The following is a 26681-nucleotide window of genomic DNA, read 5'->3' on the forward strand; positions in this document are numbered from 1 at the left end:
GCAGACCAGTTTAGGGGAGGAAAGGCTTTGTTGGGCTTACAGCTTAGAGCCCCGTTGTGGGGCTAGGACTTGAGCTCAAAGCTGGGACTCAAGGCAGGGGACGAAACAGACGACAGAGGGTCGCACTAAGGGGCTGGCTCTTCACGGCTTCTCAGTTACCCCTCTTATAGCCCAGGCAGTGGACCAACTCACATCAATCATTCATCAAGAAGAAAATGCTCCATAGTCATGCCCACAGGCCAGTCTGGTGGAGCACTGTCATCCCAAGTGACTCTAGTCTGTGTCAGGATGACAAAAGTTGACCAGCACACCCGGGCTGCGATGGAGGGGTGGTGTTCTGAACTAATAGGGACAAGAGAGAGAAACAAAAATTCTCATCGCTAGCATGTGAAAATGGAAGGAAAGTGACATATATAAAGTGATCTCGATACTGTTAGGAGGTTCTGATATCTGTTATTCTATCTCTTGGTATGTGGGATTCGTGCATGTGTATGACGCATGTGTCCATCAACATTCAGGTGTCTGAGCATGTGCCTGCCATGTGTGTGTGTTAGGTTCATGGAAAGGCGTGGGGGTTATGATTGTCTTCCTTAAGTGAAAGGCACAGGTTTGTTATTGAGATAACCCTAGAAACTCAGCAATTATCAACCACTTTCCAGATCTGCTATCAGTGAGTATTCTGAAATACCATGCTGTGTAAACGAACTTTGGCTCATGTAAGAGAAACTGTGCCTTTGGGGATCAGAGAATTGCCAATGAGTTGGAGCCCCAATTTGGGAGAACCAGCAAGAACAATGACAGACCAGAACTAAAGTGTGAACTGTGGAACCCTTGTCTTCTATGGTAGACAGTATCCCAGTACAGTGTGAACTGGTGGGACCCTCGTCTTCTGTGGTGGACAGTGTCCCAGTACAGTGTGAACTGGTGGGACCCTCGTCTTCTGTGGTGGACAGTGTCCCAGTACAGTGTGAACTGGTGGGACCCTCGTCTTCTGTGGTGGACAGTGTCCCAGACACACAGTGTGATCTGGTGGAAATCTTGTCTTCTATGGTGGACAGCCCAAGATCCACAAACAGGTGGCAGCTGATCTCTTGTTTATCACCATTTCAGCCTCTTGACTTCTAAAGTCCCATGTGTGACGGTTGTTGATTGGCCCTGGTTTGAATGCTGCGTCCCTGAGCCAGAGGCTGAGAGGAGGACAGTTTGGCTTCTACCTTGAAGGAAGGACACTTACCATGGAGTCTGCCCCTTAAGGGTTTTAAAAGGGCAAATGACTGTCCATCACAAGGAAAAGCAAATCATAATGAACAACACCAATCCTAGGAAACATTCTGTGACTTTCCCAGTCTGTCTGTCTCCAAGTTCTCCTTGCACACAAGGATTATGAGAGTATTAATACAACCAACGGATGCTAATGCTGGTGATTGTTTATATTTCAGAATTGCTTTTTGTCATGATTTGAAAACATTTCTGAGAAATATTGGGATGGATTGATAAAAATGAGCACAAGATATTTCCTTCTAAGACGCCACTGGCCATTGACCCAACCGTTGATTAAATGACAGCGGTGGGGGAAAGAGGAAATGGCACATCACTAATTGTTTAAGTTGATGTAAATCACACTGGTAAATTTTATGTGCTATTTAAGCTTGCTGAAAGTAGACTTTGGGGGCAAAAAGGCCCAGAGTCTTCTTCCTCCCCTCTATGCAGGGTCAGGCTGGCTCATTGGCTTGGCTCCATAGCGGGGGAAAGGAGAACACCATGGGTTAGACATGCCACATCCTTGAGAAACTGATTCCAGAAGAGAAAGCTTTTACTTTCACTGTAATGGGAGGAAGCCAGATGTTGATCCTCAGGGACAGCTCAGCTGGCCACTCCTGACTGCTCTTCCCTGTGGGCTCTCCCGTGGGCTAGTCACCACTGCTGGACGCGGTGGTTTCATGTTTTGTGCTTTGCCTTCAGCTACTTGTTATTCCCTCTTTGACTTTTGCTTGCTCCACACTTAATAGGCCCACTATTTCCAAACCCAAGGCCAGCTGTCCTAGGTCATATTGACACTTCCAGGGCAGTGGACGGGCTGAGCATTCTTCGTCCTTATTTCAGTGCTGCGGTATAAACTCTACAGACATTGGGCTGTGCACATTGTTTGTATCAGCAGCTCTCTCTAGCCAGCCAGCCCTCACAACCTCTTCCAGATCCTTTGGTAAATAAACACTACACTGAATACCAGCCTCAAGGAAGGCTTAGCGGGCAAGTGACGTGGCTCAGAGGATAAGGGCTTGTGACCTGGAGCCTGATGAGCTGTGTTCCATTCCTGGAGACCACATAGTAGGAGAAAACTGGCATGCAACACGCATGAACATACACACACACATACACACACACACACTAAACAAACAAGCAAATAAATGTAAAATTCTGAAAAAAGAGGGAGGTTTAAATGTTTTGGTTAAGAACATAGAATAATAAGGCTGGGGAGGGGGAGGAAAGATGGGTTGGGGTAAGAGCACTTGTTAAGCAAGCAAGAGAAGTGTTTTTGACTCTCAGCACCTACAGAAAGCTGAGACAAGGGAGTTCCAGGGGCTCCCTAGCTGGCCAGCCTAACTGACATGGGAACATGCCGTTAGGGTCAGCGAGAGAGTCTTTGTCAGAAAAGGTGGGAAAATGAGGTGCAGAGTGATACGGGAAGACACCCCATGTCCTCCTCTGGCATCCACATGCAACACACAGGTGTATACATTCCCCATGCACATATTCATGCATACCACACACACTCACACACTGTCGAGGAGGGAACAAGACAGAGACAGAGAGAAGAAACAGTGGGAATGGGGCTTAGAACGACAGAGTGCTTGCCGAGCATACACAAAGTGCTGGCTCTGATCAGAGTGGAATAAACCAGGTATGGCGGCACACACCAGTACTTTGGAGGTGGGGGAAGGAAGATCTGAAGTTCAAGGTCATCCTCAAAGCCACCTAGTGAGTTCAAAGCCAGTGTAGGATACATAAGACTCTGTCTTTAAAATGAAGAATAATATCACCCAATAACCTGAGTTTCTAGGTAAACACATGTTGTAGAATTAGATAGATTAGAAATCAAAGTTCTAAACTGTATTCAAGACCCACAACCAACATCAAAATCAACATGGAAAGTCAGCAAATGACCTTCCCTGTCCTGTGAGGATGAGAAGCTCAGAGGCAGCCTGGCAAGGTGTCTAGGAGGCAGTTTCTTTACCATCACGAGGAAGAAGAGGGCAGGACAGCAAGCAGAAGAACATCTCTGGACCAGGGGCAGCTCAGGAGTAATGTGCGTGCCTAGTATGCATGAGGCTGCACATGTGATTGCCCGGAGCTCAGAAGGGAAGGGAAGTGGAAACAGCAGAAGCAGACTCTTCAGAGAGAGGAGGCCCCAAGGACGGGACTAAGTGGTCACCAGCTGTCAGCACAGTGCCCAACTCCCGTTCTGCCTTTCTGCTCAGGTGTGGCTGTGTGGACAGACACATATGGAGCCTAAACTTTATTCATACATGTAATTGATAATTGATTTATACGATTCATATCACTTATTCGTAATAGTTATAATTTATTTATTTTACTTATAATTTTGAGAAGGGAAGCCACTGAGGTCTTCTTCTCTAGGAATAATATGATAATGAAAATGTTCGTTTGGTTTTTGAGAGATCTCACTATGTAGCTCTGTCTGGCCTTATCCTCAAAGAGATTCAAGAGCCTCTGCCTCTCGAGTACTGGGATAGAGATGTGCACACACCTGAGAAAATATCTCTTCTTGTTCATGTATTCAAAATATTTATTGAGTGTCAGTTTTTTCTGGACATAAATATGAGACCTGTTTTTGTATCCCAGAAGCTCAGTACTTAGGATGTTAGATGCCAGCTGTGGAGAAGACCTTAGCTAACATTGGGATCTTTGTGACAAAACAGAGTTTTTGTGTTCTTCCAATCAAGCATGCCAAGAACCGCAGTAAAACTCGATTTGTACACTACATTCTACTCTTAGGAATTTTTGCTAAGTTAACAGTTAAAAAATGGAGATGTTTGCTTCATAGTTAGAGTGAGATCCTGGTCACGGGCACAGGGAGGGTACGCGGTGATCAATCGCAGCTGAGTCATGATCAGCAGTCTGTCTTGCAGTAAAGAACGGTTTCTAACTGAAGCTTGGAAAAGGATGTGAGGTGATTCGAGATCAGCTAAAAAAGGGCAGGCAGAGAGCATTTGAAAGAAACAGAGCAGTGACGATACTGGGTGAGGGTGCTAGGGCCCCACACCTAACACTTCTGTATTTTCCTTTAGTATAATCTACATATTTTTAAAGGAAAGTAAGTGAATTGTTTTTTGTTTGTTTTTCCAGACAGGGTTTCTCACTGTAGCCTTGAGTGTCCTGGAACTCCCTGTAGACCAGGCTGGCCTCGAACTCACAGAGATCTGCCTGCCTCTGATCTCAGGCATTGGGATTAAAGGTGTGCCACCACCACCACCTGACTGAAGTGAGCGAATTTCTGAAAGATCATAGGAGTGAATGCGGCACACCTGTATCTGAAAAAGAAAAGAATAAATTTAAAATGGACTCAGTGGCATAATTGAGCCATTGCTTGTTCGCCTATGCCTGATCCATTGACTCAGTCTGAGACTCTTTCTTGTATTCTAACTGCTGGTACCAGGTTCAGGGTCGGGGCACACAGTGAAGGTAATTAAATCTGTCCCTCCCATGGCCTAGATTGTCCAGGGAGAGGCACTGGGATATGAACACGGGGTGGACTAAGTGTGGTTATTGCAATGTCTAAAAGAAGGCAGAAGAGGGAAAGCCGTCTCTACCCAGGCAGCTGATGGTGGGAATGGGAGAGGCAAAGGAAGAGTTGGGGATAGGCTGTCTCAAAGATGGACAGGACAGTGGGCGGTGGCTGCAGGAAGTGAGGAAGGAGGAGTTTCAAGATGAGGGATTATGAACGAAGGCAATGTCCAAAGTTGCCTGTCCTTCAGAAGCTGAGCCTGTTTCTACACTTGAGGTTATGGGGGTGTGGCGGCAGCAGGAAGGAGGAAAGAGACCTGTTGGGGCATTGCTCACCCACAGATCCAGTGACTGCTACTGGAGTCGTTTGCTGAGTGAGCTCTGGCCAAAGGCGGAAGTCAGGAGGGGAAACTCTAGTTCTGGCTGCAGATCCGGTTTGGCTCCGTGGCACAGGGCTGGGATACAGCGGGCAGGCAAAGAAGGCAGCATAGCAGGGAGCAAGCCTGGGGCAGCCATGGTAGCAGCAAGGGTCCAGTTAAAGAACGTAGGGAGGATGGACTGAGCAACATCATAGCAGCTCTGTGTTTCCAGAAACAAACAGCGCGTGTTGGGAAACCTGGGAGTTCTGGAAATGGCATGATGGATGGAGTCTGTATTTACAGAAAGGGTACTGGGCGGAGCCTGCAACCTGGGAGTTCTGGGATTGACGTGGTGGATGGAGTCTGTATTTACAGAAAGGGTACTAGGCAGAGCCCGCAGCCTGAATTGGAAGAGAGCAGGATGAAGACCAGGGCTACTGAGTGGTTGGGAAAGAGGAGATGTCGGATGGCTAACAGTGATATTTTTCTTAGTTCATGAACGGAGGGACCCAAGCGGTCAGTACAGTTAGCATTTTGTTTGTTCTGATGGAAGCCTTGTGTGATGCAGCAATCACCTATGTGAGCGCTTAGTGCTGGGTAGGAACCCTCTGATAGCTGCCTGTGAAGAGCTCACCATGTCGGAAGTCTGATTAGAGTGCACTTCCCAGTTGCCCAAACATTTAGCGAGTCGACTCAAATTATAGACCTATTTCAGTATGAGAATCAGCAATTTCTGGAAGTTGGTGGTTTGCTCTCCAGCTTCTTTGGAAAGTGTCCCCTGGCTCCTGACCTAAACATTGTGAAGCATCTGAATCTGATATTCCCTCACTGTGGTGGTGAGTGTGTCCCTCCATAATTCTCATGTTGAAACTTTCAGGTGACACTGTCAGGACACAGGGACTTTGGTCATGAGGGCAGAGCCATTGTGAGTGGCATTAGAAACCTTATAAAAGGCCCAGAGAGAAGCCTTTCCTCCTCTAACAGGTGAGGATATATTGGAAAGCTGCAGTCTATGAATCAAGAAAGGCCTCTTGATCTTAGACTTACTGGGTCCGGACTGTAAGAAGTGGTTTTTGTTGTTGATAAATCACTCAGATTATGGTATTTTGTTATAGCATACTGAATAGACAGAATGAATGGACTCATGGTGCCAAGTAGGAAGGGGGTGTTTAAGCACACATAAGGGACTCACACCAACTCATCAGAGCTCCCCCGCCCAATCTGGGATACTTGGAGCATCAACATATATAATAATATAGGGTTGCAGTTCACTGAAAAAAATATTAACTTATGAACATGCAGTTACAGACAGGCAAACGGAGAGGACAGACAGCCTCGAAGACAGCAGAAATTCAGTGAGTCTGTAGAAAATGGTGGTTTCAGAAAATAAGAATTATGAAACCATCTTAGTAATAGTTGAGTCAGAGAAATGCTAAAAACAGCAGGTAAAAGTGGGAGAAAAGGGATTTACATAGTTACAAAGCATAATATCACAGATGCATGAATTACTAAGGAATAAATAGACCGTGAGGCACCCAATGCATTGGAAAAAGAAAAAAAAAACAAAGCTTTTTTTTTGGTCATTTCCTGTACTAAAATGCAAAAGCCATGCTTAATCCTGAGATTATGGCGCATAACTCCAAATCAAGGAACATTCGACAGAGTAACTGGGCTGTGGTTTAAAAATGATCAAGAATGGAGAATGGAGAGTTGTATGAGTCTGCAAATCCTCAGGAGAAATTTTAATGGGTCAGAAATACAACATTTTTGCAGATGTCATCCAGGTCTGGGATGTGAACTAATGGATCAGCTGCTATGTGGATTTATGAATATCTAAAACGTGTTAGCATTAGGTAATAAAAATAAGCAAGGGATGAGTATGTTTAAAAATTTAGTGTGTGGGTGCATGTTTGTGTGTAGACATATGCATATGTGTGTATATGTATGTGTGTGCATACGTATGTGTATGTTGGGATAAATGCTCTAGTGTAAGGTGGCAGCATCTAGACATTATACAACAGTGTTGACTCCATATACAGAGTCCATGATCTAGGTGCTGGGACTCTACTAACACTGGGTAAGAGTAAAGGCTCACTTCTCAAGACTTCTAGGTTCCTGAAGGTTAGAAGGAAGCCAAGGATACACATGCAGCCCTTCCACCGAGCTCCAGGAAACACAACACTAATAGCAAAATCCTTCCATCAGCAGCTAGCTGGGTAGAGTTCTCATCTTTTCCTTGAGGGCACTCTGAGGACAGAGTACCAGGAGCTACCCATGGACTTAAAATAAAACCTAGTGGGGCAAGAACACTGTGAGTGGGAGAGAAGGGAGCTGGGCCAAAAGATGGTTTCTGTGGGGGACACCAGAACCCCATGCATTTTGCACTGTGAACCGGGCTGAATTAAAGCACAAGGGGTGAGATGTCTCCCATTGGTAGAGCGCTTATGTAGCACCCTTGAAACCACGCTATCAATTCATAGCACTGAGGAACAGAGGCACGGTGGAGCATCTGTTCTCCCAGCATTTAGGAAGTAGAGGCAGGAGGAGCAGAAGTTCAGGGTCACTCTCTCCTTTACAGCAAGGCTAGCCTGGGCTCCATGAGCCTCTATCTCAACCAACCAATCAATTAAACAACCAACAAACAAAAATATGAATTCTGGACATAATTTGAGACTCACCTTTTAGTTTCAATTATTATTCATTAATGCCTTTGATTGAATTTACTGTTTCTGCTCAGAAAAGTAAAAAAACAGATTTTCATGTAAGCGGAGGCTGCTTGTTCGTTTCCTGGCTGCCCAGACCCAAATAATCACACAGAAGCTACATTAATTGCAACGCTGCTTGGTCAATAGCTTAGGTGTATTCCTAGCTAATTCTTACATCTTAACCCACTTCTATTAATCTGTGTGTTGCCACAAGGCTGTGCTTTACTGGTGGCAAGGTTCTGGCGTCCTTCTCCTTCAGAACTACATGGTCTCTCTCTGACACTGCCTACTCTCTCTATATATCTCTGTTCAAATTTCCCACCTGCCTTTATTCTGATAAGCCATTGGCTGAAACAGCTTCTTTATTAACCAATAGTAATAAAACATATTCACAGCATACAGAGGGGAATTCCACATTGTCTCCTCTTTTCTATCTAAATAAAAAGGAAGGTTTTATTTTTAACACAGTAACATTATGTACAACAAAGGTATTAAGTGAGAATTACAGTTACAATATATTTATCTAATTTATCTTTTATCACAACTAAGGAAAACTATAACTATCTAGTATTCAACTCTTCAAAGACCCCAGAAGGATATATTACCTAAGTAAACAGGAAGTGCATTGTCAGCAACTTCCAAAGATCTAGAATTGACAGAGATATCTTGCTGCCTAGATAGTCACCCAAAATTCTTCTGTAACTTTGGGTCATCCATCTTCAGCCTACAGGCCCAGAGTATCCAGCAGACTTTTCCAGGAAGCAGGAAATTTGAAGATCCATTCTGCCTTATAATGACAAAGTTCATCAATTGCCTTCTTCTGTGTCCTGCAGAATGTCTGGTAGTTTTCTGTGAAGCAGGAAACCTAAAGGATTGTTTCACCTTCTTTAGGCAAGTTCAGCAGTCATTTTTCTGTAGGTCCTGCATGTCCAGTTTATGCATCATACCATTAAGCAGTCCAGGCAAGAGCAGTTTCTTGTCCAAATGACTAGTCTTGTCACATTGAAGGCAAATTCCATAACAAGTTTTTTTCAATGCCCATCAACCTCTCCAAAGAAATTGGTGCTGCCAGAAGCAGACATGTCTCACTGTCAAGAAAAGTCTAATTTCTTAAAACATTTTAAATGGCATATTCTTTAGCTCTTAGAAAGATTTGAAGAATACCTGTCCATCTGAAATATAGCTCTGTACATATAGAAAACCTAACTAACAAGTTTGATTATTATAGATGATTATCTATTAATCCATATTCCTAATGATTTTAAATGAGCTGCATAAACATAATACCTTAAACAAGAGCAATATATATATACATAGTGTAACAAAATTAACCTTAAATCTGTATCAATACAAAGTATTCATCTCTATATTATATTCCCTTTATTTATTTATTTTTTTTAGAAATTGACTGTGACCATTATTATAACCAACCATTTTAATATAAAAATAAACAATTATAAACAATCGTTTTGGGAATTTGGGTGTTGTTTTCTCCAAACTACTTCCTGATGTTTATTGGGTAAAGTATTTTTAGGCTTCACAGAGACCTTTTGGGAGGTCTTATCCCATTAAACCACATTAGCCGGGAAGGAATCCACAGGTTCCCATGCTCTATGGAAACAAAAGCATATCTTTTCCAAAGCAACATATCCTTAGATCCAAATTTTGAAGTCAAGATACCATTATGTTGGTTTATCTTAGCAACACCCAGAATCAAATATCTTTCTGCAGTCAAAAAATTCAAAGAAAACACAATAATATACATAATCCAGACTCTCTGTTGCTGTGAAAGTCCTTCTACATATGTGCTGCTTTTATTGGTTAATGAATAGAAAAACGAAGGAAATCAGGACTGCGAGGGGTTTGTCCACCCACTGAGATGGTATAACTGATCTAAGGGGAGCTCACCAAGGCCAGCTGGACTGGGACTGAATGAGCATGTAATCAAACTGGACTCTCTGAATGTGGCTGACAATGGTGGCTGCCTGAGAAGCCAATGATAATGGCACTGGGATTTGATTCTACTGCATGTACTGACTTTTTGGGATCCTAGTCTGTTTGGATGTACACCTTCCTAGGCCTGGATGGAGGGGGGAGGGCCTTGGACTTCCCATAGCGCAGGGTACCCTGCCCTCTCTTAGGACTGGAGGGGGTGTGGGAAGGGTGAGTGGGGGCATGGGAGGGAAATGGCAGGAGGGGAGGAGGTGGAAATTTTGAATGGCATTATTAATAAAGCAAAAAAATGGTTAAGATAATGAATTGAAAAAATTAAAAAAAGAAACAGCAATAAAATAATTTCTAATAAAAAAAAGAAACTGCCTTGACTTGCGATGGGCAGAATAGAGCTAGGCGGGGGAAATTAAACTGAATACTGGGTAAAAGAAGGCTGAGTCAGAGAGATGCCATGCAGCCTCTGCTGGGGGTAGAGGCACCGGAACCTTGCTGGGAAGCCATTGGCACGCGGCGATACACAGATTAATAGAAATGAGTTAACCAAAGATTTAAGAGCTAGCTAGCAATATGCTTAAGTGATTGGTCAAGCAGTGATTCAAATAATATAGTTTCTGTGTGATTATTTCATGGTCTGGGCAGCTGAGAAAGCAAGCAGTCTTCTGCCAACACTCTGTGTATATTCCACCTTTACATGGCCTATTTTTCTTTACTCCTTTAATCTATGACTATACTCTTTTATATTACTTGTACTGTGTCTTTAAAGATTGCTTTGCTTTTTAAAACTATTTATTTCTTTTCATAACTGTCTATATATACTCTTTTCCTTCTCTCTCCCAAGCATACATACATTTTTAAGCACACCATGACCCCTTCACAGGTTTGTTTTTGCCTGAATCTGTCTTTATTGCATGTCTGTAATCATTTTCTGACCAGGAGTGCATTATTTTTTAATGCTAAACAGGTATGACTAGGATCAACTTCATGGTCCTTCCTGCTTGCTCCTCCCAGTCCAACATGGTAGAGACATGGCCAGTGCCTCTGTGAACCATGCTCACCATCCCAACTCCAGGGACACAGTGAGTTTATGTCACCATTAAGCAATTTGCAACATGTTGCTCATAAGCCCTACTTAAGTGCAGGACCTACTGAAAGAGCCAGATTTCATGCTGCCAGCACGAACCAGGAAGCCCTCTCTTAAAGAAGCTGTGCTTCTGCTCACCACCAACAAACAGAACAAATCTAAAAAAAAAAAATATATGGCTCCCAAGAAGTCATGCTTAACGGGTTCTTTTATGTCTAGAATCTCTTCTCAAGTTCTCTCAGGTTTTATGTAGATGTAGTTGCTCCTCATTGGCACCATTTGTAAGCAGAGACTGCTCATTCATTTACCAGCTGCTCAGACCCAAATAATCACACAGAAGCTGTATTAATTACAACACTGCTTGGCCAATATCTTAAGCATATTTTTAGCTAATTCTTTTTTTTTTTTTTTTTTTTTGGTTTTTTGAGACAGGGTTTCTCTGTGGTTTTGGAGCCTGTCCTGGAACTAGCTCTTGTAGACCAGGCTGGTCTCGAACTCACAGAGATCCGCCTGCCTCTGCCTCCCAAGTGCTGGGATTAAAGGTGTGCGCCACCACCGCCTGGCTTTAGCTAATTCTTATATCTTAAATTAACTCATTTCTACTTATCTGTATGTCACTGCAAGGCTCTGGCTTACTGGGGGTAAAGTTCTGGCTTCCTTCGCCTTCAGCAGCTGCTTGGCGTCTCCCTGACTCCACCTACTCTCTCTATTATCTCTGTTTAGATTTCCCACCTGGATTTATTCTTCTAAGTCATTGGCTGAAGCAGCTTTTTTAAAATTAACAAATGGTAATAAAACATATCCACAGCATACAGAGGGAACCCCACATCATTTTTGACCTTGAAATCTGGGAAAGCAATATTTCAAAATCTTAAAATTCAAATACTGGATTTCAATAGAATTGAGAAGTCAGCCAAGTATAGTGGCTTCCACTTTTAATTCCAGCACTTGGGAGATGGAGGCTGGAAGACCAAGAGTTCAAGGACATTCTGGCCTACACGAGACCACATTTCAAACAAACAGAAAGTCAGGCAACATAAATATTTGCATTTCTAGGTGAGTATATTCTGATGATGAATAGGGTACATGTAGGTATAACGGTTTAAAAGTAGTGTACTTAACCAAAACTTAGTTGTCTCATACCATGTAATCATAGCCATTCATGAACATACCATGAGAAAGCCATGGAAATTCTTACCCATTATTCCATGCAAAACAAATATGTGCTTGCTATTCATTGAGATTCTTACACAATTTAAATTTTTATGAAAATAGAACATTATATATCCCAATTATATAATCAGAAAGCAAACATATCAATAAATCTCAACTAAAACTTCACTTTTGCATTACCACCTGTTTTTTTTCCTAATAATTTAGAACAAATTTAAAGAAATGTATTCACTAGAATCTCAACGAGGGTAATGTTCCATTTGGGATAGAAATTATTGGTCCTTGAGGTGTAAGTACTGTTTTTATAGCAGTGGTCTGAGCAACCACTTTCTAGAGTGTGTGTATCATGATTTAAGTAGATCTAGATACCAATCTCTTGGATTACTTATATTCACAGGGAAACAGACACCATAGCCATGCGGTCTCAGGTAAGTTGTTTGGCCCTTTTAAACCTTAGTTTCTTCCTTTATGAAATGAGGATGCTAAAATCTACTCCACTGAGCCATGTGAACTGTGTGAGAATGTGTGTGAAAATGCCTAGCATTGAGTCTGGAGCACAGAAAGAAATGAAGGGATTATTCTGATTATTGCATAAAATTGTGATCATATAACATAAAATTATAGGATAGCATCATATTAATTATTACAACCACAAAGTATACATCATCTATGAAGCCTTTCCCTACCTCTCCCTCTTGACCATCTAGGTTGAGATCTAGTAGAAGTTCGCAGCTCTTCCTAACAGTGTGCGCTGCCGTTTCCCCCAGGCTTTTCCTTTCCCATCTTTATCATTCTAAACTCTCCTCTGCCCAGCAACATTCTCATCAAAAGGGCCTACTGGGTCTCCTTCCTTCTTCCCTGTCTTTCTTCTTTGGGCCCATCTGTCCTTCTTCTTCCCTTCTTCTTGGGTTACTTGCATCCACAAGAGAAACAGACACCATGCCCACGCAATCCCATGTTTCACTCATTTCAGACTCCTAGCACCCACAAGACAATATAAACTGCAGGCAGCAGTTAACAGATACTCATTCTAGCAAAGAAATGATAGCAGTAGTAAAAATACTGACCAGGAAGCAAAGTCTTATTTTGTGATAGTAAGTATTTGCTGCCCCACCTCCCCCCACTGAAAACCCTAGGATTTTTTTGGAAAATACTAGTTTGCAGCTTCAAGCTGTTAAGGTGAAAAATACAAGCAACATCAGCAAAAGAGATGAAGCAGGCACTTTTAGAGAGGATAATTATACATGAGGCTCCTTTTATTATAGCTCTGCAGGTTTAATCATGCTCTCTATCCCACAAAATGTCATAGAATCAGGACTGAAAAGGGCTCAGATGTCTTTCAGTCATGGTGGCTGAGGAGGGAGAAACCCGTGTTAAACCTGAAGTTTTCTTTCAATAGACCCAAGAAAGGAAGGACACATGCAGTCTTTTTTTTTTTTTTTAAATCAAAACACATATAAGCCTATTTGTGGCTATGGCTCAACAATCTAGTGTGTCTGTCTCTTTTCCTTTTCTTTCCTTTTTGGATTTTTTTCTCTCCAATCTCATTTAAAAACAGCTCTTTTGACTGTTTTCCTCTGTATTAGGCAGACGCACTCATAGACATCTCTGTGTGTGTGTGTGTGGTGTCTGTTAGTGTGTGAGTGTGTGGTGTATGTGTGTGTAAGTATGTTTGTGTGTGCACATGTGTGTGTGGTGTCTGTTAGTGTGTGAGTGTGTGGTGTATGTGTGTGTAAGTATGTTTGTGTGTGCACATGTGTGTGTGGTGTCTGTTAGTGTGTGAGTGTGCAATGTGTGTGTATATATAAGTATGTTTGTATGTGCACATGTGTGTGTGGTGTCTGTTAGTGTGTGAGTGTGCAATGTGTGTAAGTATGTTTGTGTGTGTACACGTGTGGATGTGGTGTCTGTTAGTGTGTGAGTGTGCAATGTGTGTGTAAGTATGTTTGTGTGTGCACATGTGTGGATGTGGTGTCTGTTAGTGTGTGAGTGTGCAATGTGTGTGTAAGTATGTTTGTGTGTGCACACGTGTGGATGTGGTGTCTGTTAGTGTGCGAGTGTGCAATGTGTGTAAGTATGTTTGTGTGTGCACGTGTGTGTGGTGTCTGTTAGTGTCTGAGTGTGTAGTGTGTGTGTATATATAAGTATGTTTATGTGTGTGCGCGTGTGTGGGTGTGAATATTTTGTGTGGAGGTTACTACTTCAGGCATTTTTTCCCAGGAACCATTCATCTGGATATTTTTTGTTTGTTTGTTTAAGAAAACAGCTTATTAAGTTTAGTGCAACAGCAGTCTGGGTCCATTAGAGTAATGTTTGTAGACCACCTTACGTTTCTTTTTTTTGTGACAGGTACTCACCCACTGTGCAGTTTTGGCTGGCCAGGAACTTGCTGTGTAGACCAGGCTAACCTCAAGTTCAGAATTGGTTGTCAGCCTCTGTTTTTAGGGTGCTGGGGTTAAAGGAGTGTGCCACCACATTCTGCTGGTCCACCTGGATTTGTGTGTGTGTGTGTGTGTGTGTGTGTGTGTGTGTGTGTGTGTGTGTGTGTGAAACATGAGTTTTCTGGGACTCCCAGTTGGACTAGGTTGTCTGTCTATCTACTGAGCCCCGGGGTCCTCCTGTCCTCACCTCTCTCCACTGCTGGGATTGCAAGTTTATGTCTTCGTGCCTGGCTTTTACTGGGTGCAGGCATCGAACCCACGCACTGTGCTTGGACACACTGTGCTTGCTTATCTCTTCAGCCAAGCGCAAACGTGCAGGCTGTGGGCGGGGCTTGTTCTTGTCCAGAGTGTCCACAAGTGTAGCGCTTCTGTCCCCAGCCCGCTGTCCGAGGGTGTAGCGCTTCTGTCCCCAGCCCGCTGTCCGAGGGTGTAGCGCTTCTGTCCCCAGCCCGCTGTCCGAGGGTGGGCTTCTCATCACTCCATTTTCTGACCCCAGTTCGCACTTCTTTCGTCAGAGTGAGTGTTTTCCAGAAACACCCAGCACTTTGTTTTCCTTCCCTTTCGTCCTCTGTTCAGGCCAGCACCATCATCTAAGGATAGACCAAGAACTGATTATAGGGTTCTAAAAAAAGTAAGGCCAGTCCAGATTGCAACATTGATGGGTTGTTTGTGACTCAGTGCCCAAGGCGGCCAGGTGCCACCGTTTGCTAGGCAACCTGTGTTTTGTCACTGTTATGAGCATTGCCATCAGGGTTGTTTTCAAATCCTTGTCTTCCTTCATATTTTTAGATTTCTACTTCAGCCATTTTGTTCTGCTTGTGGCTGTTCTTTTGTTCCAGATTCTTTAGGGCTGAAAGATTCTGGACCTTAGAATAGTATATGTCTGTGGTGGCTTCTCACTGCTTCTCGCTGGTCAGTTTGCCAATTTTGATCATTTGGGGAGGGTTTCTGCCTTCCGTCACCTTAAGGACTTTTGATGATTGTGACAGAAGAACCCTGTGAGGGCTCAGAGCAGCACGGGAGGCTTCATAGATGACTCAGCGGGGCGGCTTTTCAGAAGGGGCAGCCTTTATCAGCATCCCAAAGCCAGAGCAGAAAACGAGGATGCTGAGGGAGAGAAAGGTCTCCAGGACAAAGGAGCATGTGCAAAGCCTGGAGGAGGGGAGGCTGTGCTTGTGTTTGGCTTAGCACTGGGCTAGGTGGGTGGAGGAGGAGGAAGCAGGTAGAGATTTTGTTTGTTAGTGTTGTAACAAAGCACCCGAGAAACACAACTGAAGGGAAGAAAGATTTCTCTTGCCTCTGGGTTTGAGGATACAGTCTGTGTGTTGAGGAGGGACTGGCAGCAGGATGTGAGGTAGCTGGCCACACCACTCTAGCCCAGCAGCTTGTGTTCAGCTGGCTTTCAGCCTAGAACCACAGTCCACGGTGGTGCTGCACACAGAGCTGCATAGTCACAGGCCTTCCTCCCGGTCACACCTCTCGGATGGATGCTCGGCACAGCCGGGCCACAGGCGAATCTCCTAGGTGACTCCAAGTCCAGTCAAATCAAGAGTGACCTCACAGCCTATAATATTTAAAAAGTTGCTTTGTTTACTTAGTTTTTTAAAATTAAATTGATTCTGTGACAATTTCATACAATATATAATATATTCTGGTTCCACCCAACACCTGGCTCTCTCTTCCTCTCTTCCCTGGATAATGGGAACCCAAGTGTTTTAGGAAAGTGTTTGACACTATTGCTAGTGTTTACTTTAGCACCATGTGGAAGTGAGAGGACCTGGGATTCCAGTGGCTGGCTGTAGCAATAAGCCAATAGAGATGATGGGGCCTGACCTAAAGCAGGGGAGAATGGGTGAACATGAACATATCAGTAAGGTGGGATGAACACGTTAGATGGGATACCCTCGGCTCACCGTCAGAGTAGAGCAAGGGATGGAAGCAATGGAGTGCATGGGCCGTAGGCTTTCCAACTCACAGGCTGTTGCAGAAAAGGACCGGCTAGAAGACTGCCTTTCCAGGGTTTGTTGGTGTTGCCATGTGTGTTCTGGCATCCACCAGCTTTTCTGTAGGCGAGCAGGGGATTCCTCAGTCTCAGCACAGACCAGACACGCTCTCTTGTGACCCAAATGGGACCTGCATGTGACCCGCATGTGATCCACATGTGCACTGTATGTATTCACATGTGACCAGCATGTGACCCATGTGATCTACATGTGCCCTATATGTATTCACATGTGACCAGCATGTGACCCATGTGATCTACATGTGCCCTGTATGTATTCACATGTGACCCGCATGTGACCCATGTGATCCACATGTGCCCTGTATGTTTTTGCATGTGACCTGCATGTGACCCATGTGATCTACATGTGCCCTGTATGTATTCACATGTGACCCGCATGTGACCCATGTGATCTACATGTGCCCTATATGTATTCACATGTGACCAGCATGTGACCCGCATGTGACCCATGTGATCCACATGTGCCCTGTATGTATTTGCACGGGACCTGCATGTGACCTGCATGTGACGCACATGTGACCCGCATGTGCCTTGTATGAATTCACATGTGACCTGCATGTGACCCGCATGCCACCCACGTGACCCACATGTGGCCCATGTGACACACAGGTGATCAGTGCCTGCTTTGTATGGTTGATAACTTGTGTCTGTATGCAGGAGAACCAGAGTCTGAGGACGCAGTGTGAGACTGGCCTGGATTACATAGTGGAACCCTGTCCAAAGCACAACAAAAAGAAAACCTAACACAAAACAAAATGAAAACTAAAATGAATCAACTAATAAGCCAACTTGCAGCCAAGCAGCTAATCAAACAAAACAATGCAGAAACAGTAAAGAGAGGCATTGAAAACACATTATATAAGACACAATTTAGGGAAGGAGACTTTTAAGGGTGAGAGGACTTGAGTTGGAGCACACAGTAGGTTCCTCAGACTCGGTATCTGCTGGGACAGATGTTTCCAGAGGCAGACTCGGCAGCTGAGCTGCAAGCACAGTCCGTTCCCACTCAGGGAAGCCCACACTGCCGCGAGCGCGAGGCACGGTCTGTTCCCACTCAGGGAAGCCCACACTGCCGCGAGCACGAGGCACGGTCTGTTCCCACTCAGGGAAGGCCTCATTGCCGCGAGCACGAGGCACAGTCCGTTCCCATTCAGGAAAGCCCACATTGCCTTGCACGCTCACAATCTTTTTGACAGCATAGCACAGCTCTGACGGAAAGCCCACATTGCCTTGCACGCTCACAATCTTTTTGACAGCATAGCACAGCTCTGACCTATCATTTATTAAGTATACCGGGCGCTAAAAAAACCCTAAAGTTCAATCTTTTAAGCTGGGCATCACTAACCGCTTGGCTGGCAGGCAATACGCTTGGAGAAACGGCATGGCCTGCTGCCCCCAGCTGCCGAGTCGCAGGACTCAAATTGAATTTTTTATTTCTTAGAGGACACACTCTCAATTTACTGCTGTTGTTCAACTACTGTGGACACCTCAGTGTTTCTAACCACCAGTGAGCTTTCAGTCCATTTGGTAGAATGTGCTTTTTTAATTGTTACTCTTTGTGTAGTTATTTCTCTTTTATTAAACATCAATTCTTTTTTTTATACAATATAATCGGAATAAACTTTCCCCCTTCTCCTCCATTCCAGTTCCTTCCCATCTCCTATCCTCCCAGATCCATTCCTTTTCAGTCTCTCATTAACAATCAAACATTACAAAATAAAATATAAGATAAAACAAAACCCATCATATTGAAGTTGGACACGCCAACAGGAGAGGGCATGGGGTTAGATCCACCCATTCAGACCTTCAGGAGCCCATGACAGTGCTGAACTGGAAGCTGTAGTGTACACGCAGAGGACCTGGTGCCGACCTGGGCAGGCCCTGCCCGCGCTGCTGCAGTCTCTGAGTTCGCGTGAGCTTTGTCGTTTTAGAGGGCCTATTCTGTGTCCTCCATCCTTTCCTTGAGCTTGGAGGGGAGAGATCTGATGGAGACATCCCGTTTAGAGCTGTGTGTTCCAAGGTCTCTCTCTCTCTGTGGTACAAAATGTTTGACTGTGGGTCTCTATTCTTGTCTGCTGCAGGAGGAAGCTTATCTGATAATGGTGGAATAAGGCGATCTGTGTGTATAGCAGAATGTCATTAGGGGTCATTTTTTTTTTCTTTTAAAACCAGTGGTGTTTGATTTTACCCTAGGACCCTGGGCTGTCTAGTCTCTGACTTGAAGCAGGGTCAGGTATGGGCTGTTTCATGGAGTAGTCCTAAGTTAAATTAGACACAGGTTGGTTACTCTCACGAGGTTTGTGCCACTATTGCCCTAGCATACATGTAGGCAGAAGACTCTTGGAGATCAAAGGTTTTGTGGTTGTATTGGTGTTTGTGTATATTTTTGGTAGCCTTCATCAGGAATTTCTGATCTCCATAGTTCTAACTCTGTTCATGGTGTGTTTGTGTGTGTGTCTGTGTGTGTGTGTGCGTGTGCACATGCATGTGTATGCATCTGGGCTTCTCTGTTCTCTGTGTGTCTGTGTGCACATGTGTTTGTCTGCATGCAAGTATGTATATATTTGTGTGTATGTCTCTCTCTCTCTCAGCGTGAGCAATATTTAGTTCTTTTTAGTCCATGAGATCCATGTAACTCTTTTGCGTGTGTGGAGTCCAATAGTGATGGAAACACAATTATTTTTCTTATGAAACTGTTCTGTGCCTCTTAGAAAAACCCGCGTGTATGTGTAACTGGAAGATAAATTCCCACCACCTATTTTGCTGATACCCTTGAAATATAAGTGAAGGGTATATAGAGTCCTAACCTTATATTATATCAAGGTGAATGAACATGCAGACAGCCTTTCTTCAGTCTTCTAGATGGCATCTTTGCCATGTTATCTCTAAGGTGCTTGAATCTTTGCTTGTAAGGTATATTTTAAAATGGAAACATGATTATTATATCTCATTTTCTGTCTCTCTCTCACTTCAGGCCCTCTAGTTAAAGCAAGGGTTCAGGTACTTACTTCTATTGAAATTGTAAATTCCAATTCTTTTTTCCCTTTCTTATTTTTCTGCAAATAGAACCTATTACAATATAGTGCAGTTGTCTTATTTTTCTCAAAGTACCTGAATATTAGAAGCAGCGAATTTGAGTGGGGTGTAAGGCTTCTTTGTGAGCACTGTAATTTTTTTCTTTGTGCTTTTCCGTCTTTTGTAATTATAATGATCTTTCTGATGACAGGCTTTTTGAGATGGAGATGGATGAAATGGAGTACGTGCCGAGTTACATGTCAATCTTTACTATTACATTATTCAAACATATGTAAAACAAAATACAAAGTTGAAGACAAAGCAAGCGTGTTCAGGGCTGGTGAGATGGAGCAGCGTTAAAATGTTGCTGCAAAGTCTGGTGAACTGGGTGCCATCCCAGGGACCAGATATTGGTGTGCGCATGCACATCACACACACATAGATGAATGTGAGGCGATCTAAGAGAAGACAGCTACATGGTGGGTCACTTCCAGCAGCAGTTGCTACTCGCTATCCCGTGATATGAAAACGCCTGCAGTGGGAATAGGAAGCTCAATCAGAAACTCAAAGTGTTCCTACTTCCCAGCGGGCTTCTGTGGGTATTTTGAGTCTGATGTTGGGCTTGTTATTTGTCTGCCTCTTGTTTTTAACTGGACATCTCACCCTGGAGGACGCCACTCTGCATCAGCTCTGGGGTAGGATCTGCAGCTGTCTTTTGGAGGATACTTGCCAGCTCTGGATTCGATGTCATTATGTTTTGTTTGCTCTCTCACTGGGGTGCTCTTTTCATGTCTGCTGGCTAGATGATGTCTGCTGTCTGCTGGTCACTATTTATCCTTTTACCTGCTGCCTTTCTGCACTTAATAAACTCGTTCACTCAAAACTGAACGCATAGCTGTTGTTGCAGCAAGGGGAAGGCACACTGGGACAGCCCTCTTGAAGCAAGATCCAAGCATCCAGAGTTCCTTGTGTTACCCTGCTGTGGTAACACAAGATGTCTGTCAACCAACCATGGGTTCAAATGGCACATGCGGACCTATGATGATCGAGGAAACTCATTAGAGACTCACTATCCAGGATTTGTTCTTTTCTTTTTTCTAGAGTCTGGGGAGGTTCTCTGGGTGCCTGCCTCTGTCTGGGGTATGCCCAAGTGCCAGGGTTGCAGAGAGAAAGCAAGAGTTCAGAGTAAACTGTGTTATTTGCACAGACAGTTCAGACACAGTGAGTCATTCTTAGCAGGTAGTGGTGACAAGCACCTGAACTCTGAGTGATCTGGAGTCCAGCTGAAGTCCCATTTTATGAGCAGGAAGTTCTTTATTCTAACGAAGATTGGTTTTTATTTTAAATTGTGTGAGTGTGTGTGTGGAGGTGGTCGTGCATGTGAGCATACAGATGCCCACAGAGTCTACAATATAAACTGGAACTACAGGTGGTTGTGAGCTTCCTAACATGGGTCCTAAGAACTGAACTCTCCAGACTCTGTAAGTAAGCCATTCTAAGACAGCCCTTCACGTCTGCTTGCCACGTCTTCTCTGTATGTGGTCCTCTAGATGTCTGTTGTAAAGGGGCTAGTTTAGCCCGTGGACGAAAGGTACCCACTGCTCATTTTGCTCCTTTTGGAGAGAGCCTAACTGTCCTAGAAATCCATTCCTTCTAAGCCTGGAAGAACCAGAAGAGCCGCAGAGGAAGAATCCATAGTTGAAATAAATTAGAAGCAATTCTTCAAATGGGTCAAATGAGAATCTTGCCCACAGGGGCACCACAACTTGACATGCATAAAAAGTCCGTCACCACAACCCTCCATCTGTCTTGACTGCATGTTGGAACAGGAAAATATGCTCATGCAGGGATGGGCCCACACTTAGAGGATCCTGCGGCTGCTAACCCGCCTAAGTGCTGACCGCAGGCTTAATGCACGGCTATCACACCAGGCAGCGTGCTCTCGCCAGGATCTTAGTGTGTCTGGCTCTCTCAACAAGCTGCTGTTTCCCGCCTCCTCACCTGGATGCCCTGGTCCTGCACACGGTCTGTCAGTTTTTGAGGGGTCTTACTGATAGCTCTGGCTTTAAGTGTGAGACCCTCCAGGGAACTCTGTGAAAACTAATACCAGCATCTTTCTCCAGTGAGGAAGGTAAGACACAGAAAAGAAGACAATTGTGTAAGCACATGGTAAGCAGTGTAAGGGAGATGGGGTGCAGGTGTCTGGAACCTTCGATGCTTACACTTTTAAGATCCAACCTGCAACGTTTATGAACCTCGTGCATCCATACAACGTTCCATTGGTAACCAGCAGGCATGTGTAGTTCCTGAGGTAGGGCAGGGCGAGTAGGGACTGTAGACCCAGCTTTCCTGCAGCTATATCCTGAGGCAGGTAGCTATGCACTCACTCAAAGGGAAAAGGTCCTGGAAGATGCAACCATGTTAAGTACAAAGGTTTTATGACAGCTGCAAACTTCGTTAAGTGAGCAGCAGCCATTGTGGAGGAAGTCATCACTGATGTTTTTTGAACAATTACTTTCCCCCACGCCCTTGAACTGCCCAAGGAACACCCGAATTTCTGACTTAAGTAACGAACCTTTGCAGGACCCCACAATTCTTGGGGAGTGCTGGCCTGGAGATTTTAGTTCCTGCCTTTAGCTCAAATATCAGGGTGTGAACGTCATCTACTGGCGAAGTGAGGGAGCACACTTTGTAACTTGAGGGGAAACTGATTGCACATGGTCTCAACTCAACCTCCCATTTCAACAGCATTCTCTCTGGCCTGGGAGGTTTTGGCTACAGTAAGAGAAACTGAGAAATCTCTCTGTATTGTTTGTATTTTGGTGGCTTGGTAATCTTGTGTCTAACCACTAAGAGATTGATTATAAATGTTTTGGATAAACTTGGCTAAATTAGACTTGCCTGGTGAGCTCCCCACATAAACATAAACGTCCCCAGCATCTTCCTTGATGCTCAGGACGTTTTCTGCTGTTGGAATTATCTTTCAACCTCTTCGGCTTCTTCATCTTGGACCCTGATAACCTGGATATTTGTTCCTTTTCAAACGTGTACTTTATTTTTAATTATGTGTGCATGTGTAACTGTGTGTTGGTCTGTGCACACAGTGCCAGTGCCTCTGGAGGCCGGAAGAAGCATCAGATCCCCCTAGAGCTGTTGTGACAGACAGTTTGAGATCCCCACGTGGACACTGGGAACTGAGCTCAAGTCCTGTGCAGGAGTGGTACATTGTTTAACTCTGAACATCTCCCTTTCTCTGAACATTTGTTGTTTTCACACTGTTCCAAAGTTGCTAAAATGCTTGTTCCTGAACCTGCCTGGTGCTGAGGTTCTCGGCTTGCGCACTGTACCTGTCTCTGACTTCACCAATACTTTCTTCTGTTCAGCTTATCCCATTGTTGGTATTTTCTATCAAGTTTTAAGTTTAAGTGAATATTTTTCTTCCTTAATAATTTCTATTTTTAGTATTTGATAACTTCATATATTTCTCCTAGTATTTAAGTCCCTATGTTAAAAACAAACATGCAAAACAGTGCTCCATGGTGTTTGTATTCTCTGCAAATTTACTTCTGGGCTATTTCCTCATGAAGACACAGAGCCAAGAGGACACAAGAAATGATACCCTAACGATTACCCCACCATAACACACTAAGGAGAGGTTTCTCTCTCCCTGCCCCCTCTCCTTCCTTTTCCCTTTTCTCCTGTCCCTCTCTTCCTCTCCTCGCTGGCTAGTGGTGGAACTTTATGTCCTTTGATGATCAGGCAGAAAGGCGTCTGTCTCAGGTGTTGACTGAGCTCTCCGAGCACAGCAGGGCCCAGGGACCACTTGGCTGCTGCACTGGCCATCTATCTGCTCAGGAGTTTCTCCTAATTAGATCTCCCCAGAGCGGGACACAACGCTTTAGCCAGGAGACACATATCTGAGTTTTCCCAGGCCATGTCTTGTAAATATTTGCATTTTGATGCTTTCCTGGTTCTTTCTAGTGTTCTCGCCTTCCCCTCCTCTGTACCCCCGGCCTGATGCCCCTCACCTTCCTAAACTGGAAGGGCTGGCATTGTCCTCCATCACACAGTGAGTCACAGGACCTTTCTAATGCTCTGCCACGTGTTTCTCCACAAATTTGGCGAGCTGGTAATGTGTTTATATTTTGTAAGTTTTCAGTAGAAGGATAATGTAAATATCAGCCCACTATTACCACAGCCCTTTCTCTGCACAAGGAGATAAAGATCTGAAGGAGAGAAGGGCAGTGACAGTAGCTGACATCTATAGATTATCTATAGGTTATCTATAGGTTATCAGTGACATAAACTGTAGGTTGTTCCATTTGGTGACTTTGTTCCTGTCTTTTCTCTCTGCCATTATTAAGTTCTGACCTCTTGAATCTTTAGAAATGCCCTCTGCTCTCGGTTCCCCCAGTCTGTTCTCCAGAGACAACTTTGTTCCTTGAGAATCTCTATAGATCTATGAGGCTAATGTGAGTTAGCAATGGCTGTCAACTTGACAGGGCATTGGTTAAGCCATGTGTGTGTGTGTGTGTCTGTGTGTATGCGTGTGTATGCGTGTGTATGTGTGTGTATGCGTGTGTATGTGTGTATGCATGTGTGTATGTGTGTATGCATGTGTGTATGTGTGTATGCGCATGTATGTATGTGTGTATGCTTGTGTATGCATGTGTGTGCGTGTGTGAATGTGTGTGTATATGTGTGTATATGCATGTGTTATGTGTGTATGCATGTGTGTATGTGTGTATGCGCATGTGTGTATGTGTATGTGTGTATGCATGTGTTTATGTGTGTGTATGCGTGTGTATGCATGTGTGTACGCATGTGTGTGTATGTATGTATGTGTGTGTATGTGTGTGTATATGTGTGTGTATGTGTGTATATGCGTGTGTTATGTGTGTGTGTATGCGTGTGTGTACGCATGTGTGTATGTCTGTGTGTATGCGTGTGTATGTGTGTGTATGCATGTGTATATGTGTATGCATGTGTGTATGTGTGTGTATACATGTGTGTGTGCATGTGTATTTGTGTGTATGCGTGTGTGTATGTGTGTATGCGCATGTGTGTATGCGCATGTGTGTATGTGTATGTATGTGTGTGTTTATGTGTGTGTATGCATGTGTATGCGTGTGTGTATGTGTGTGTATATGTGTGTATGTGTGTATATGCGTGTGTTATGTGTGTGTACGCATGTGTGTGTATGTATGTATGTGTGTGTGTATGCGTGTGTGTGTGTGTGGCACATCTGCGGGACGAGTTTCTAGATTGGGTTAGTTAAGATGGGAGGACACAACCTATGAGTGTGCAGTGCCCTTGCATGGGCAGAGCAGGGAAACATCTGTTATGCAGGACCAACATGCACCTCTTTCAGTTTTCTGGCTACAGCTGTAATGTAATTTCTTGGCTGCCTCAAGTTCCTGTTGCCATTTTAGGTGGAATCTAACCAAACCCTCTCTTCCTTCAGTTCTTTCTGTCATGTGTTGTGTAAAAATACCACAAAGCCTCCGGCTTAATTTTTTCTCCCCCTTCTCCGCTTCCCTTTCCCCCTTCCCCTTCCTCCTTCTATTCCTCTGCCCCTCATCCCCAATACTGGCCTAAGCCTGGGCACACGCTCCCTAACACACCTCCTCACAGTGTGGCTTCTTGCCCCCCCTCTCTGAGTGCCTGCCTGCTGGACCTCCAGGACAGATTTCTCTTCTCTTTCCTCAGAAAGCTGCTGAAGGCTACAGCTTGCCTCCCTGCAGGTTTTCTTTTAAACTCCAACACAATTGCCCTCAAGTTTTAAATAAAAGTCTTTATCACAGCCGATGAGATGGCCACCAAGCCTGATAATTATCTGTGGTAGTCAATTGTGTGTATGTATTCAAGTATATCGTCAGTATCATTAGTATAACCTCCGAGAACTGAATCAAAAGGTGTGTTTCTTTTAATTGTCCACCAACTACATTACCACACTTCATGTCCATATTAGCAGGGCAGGGAGTGTCTTTAATTTTTCTTATATTCTCATCTCCATTAAAGAAACGAGTTGTTGGGCTGTAGTTGCAGAGTGCACACTTCGTATACCCAATGCCCTGGTTTTAATTGCCCATCACTAAAAACCAAAATTTAAAACCTCTAACCCCATAAATCTTCCATGTGAGAAGAAAAGGAAAAGAAGCTTAAGGTTTTCTATCTTGTTTCTTGATCTCTGAATGAAGCTGACCCTTTCCTCTGCTCTTGACTGACTGGTCCCTGTCATGTGACCTTGGAGTTTATTGACTTGATGGCTGTTTACTTGCTGATATTAAAAGATCTTTCAACATTCAAAAGGAAAACTATCCTTTACCGTAAGAAATTTCTTTAATATTTTTGTCTTTATAGGTGTTTTATTTTTTGCCTAGTGGTGGCACATGCCTTTAATCCCAGCACTTGGGAGGCAGAGGCAGGTGGATCTCTGTGAGTTTGAGGCCAGCCTGGTCTACAAGAGCGAGTTCCAGGATAAGCTCCAAAGCTACAGAGAAACACTGTCTCAAAAAACAAAAACAAAAAAAACAAAAACAAAAAACCAACCAACCAAACAACAACAACAAAAAAAACTTTTCAGTTTTATTTGGTCATATTCTTCAGCTTTTCCATGATAGTTTACAGGTTTGTGACTCAGGCAGAAAAGAAAAAAAAGTTTAAGAATTCCTCCTGTGTTTTATTTTATCATTTTAGTATGGTAACTCCAATCCCAGTTCAGATCTTTTTACTCTATGTATCCTCTGGATTGTCTAAGGGTGAACATAATTGCACAGCCCCCGGCCTCGCCCCAACCCTGGAGAAAACTGTTCTCGTCCTGTCCCCATCCCTGTTTGTCCTGGTCCCAATCTCTGTAGGCTGCCTCTTGTCAGGGGTTCGTCACAGCAACAAGACACTAACAATGTCTTCCTTGTTACCTGAAACAGAGAAATTGATCAAGGGCAGCCTCTCTTGTGTAAGAAGTATAAACCAGGAATTGTCTCACCAATAGGAGCACCCTGTTCGCATCCTGGCTAGCCAACCCTCAGCGTCACTGTGGAAGGATGCTGCCCACCCTTAGGCTGTCATAATAAACTCTCATTCCAATTGTTTGTCAAATTGATTTAATGATGGTCTACAAACTTCAACCAGATCTCGAGCTCTTGGGGTACAGGTGGGCACTGGCCCTTTCTGGAAAAGATG

The 26681-nt window shown here is 44.0% G+C and overlaps 1 protein-coding gene across 1 annotated transcript in view; it reads right to left on the bottom strand.

The window, feature by feature from the left end:
- Positions 1-23469: 23469 nt before the first annotated feature.
- Positions 23470-26681, bottom strand: part of Mmp13 (matrix metallopeptidase 13) — a 209785-nt gene continuing 206573 nt past the window's right edge. Inside the window, exon 11 of the transcript XR_012910065.1 lies at positions 23470-23481. The gene's annotated coding sequence lies outside the window, so the exon portion shown is untranslated. The remainder of the gene's footprint in view (positions 23482-26681) is intronic.

Source organism: Microtus pennsylvanicus, chromosome 3, assembly GCF_037038515.1.
Source record: "Microtus pennsylvanicus isolate mMicPen1 chromosome 3, mMicPen1.hap1, whole genome shotgun sequence".
NCBI classification, from domain to species: domain Eukaryota; kingdom Metazoa; phylum Chordata; class Mammalia; order Rodentia; family Cricetidae; genus Microtus; species Microtus pennsylvanicus.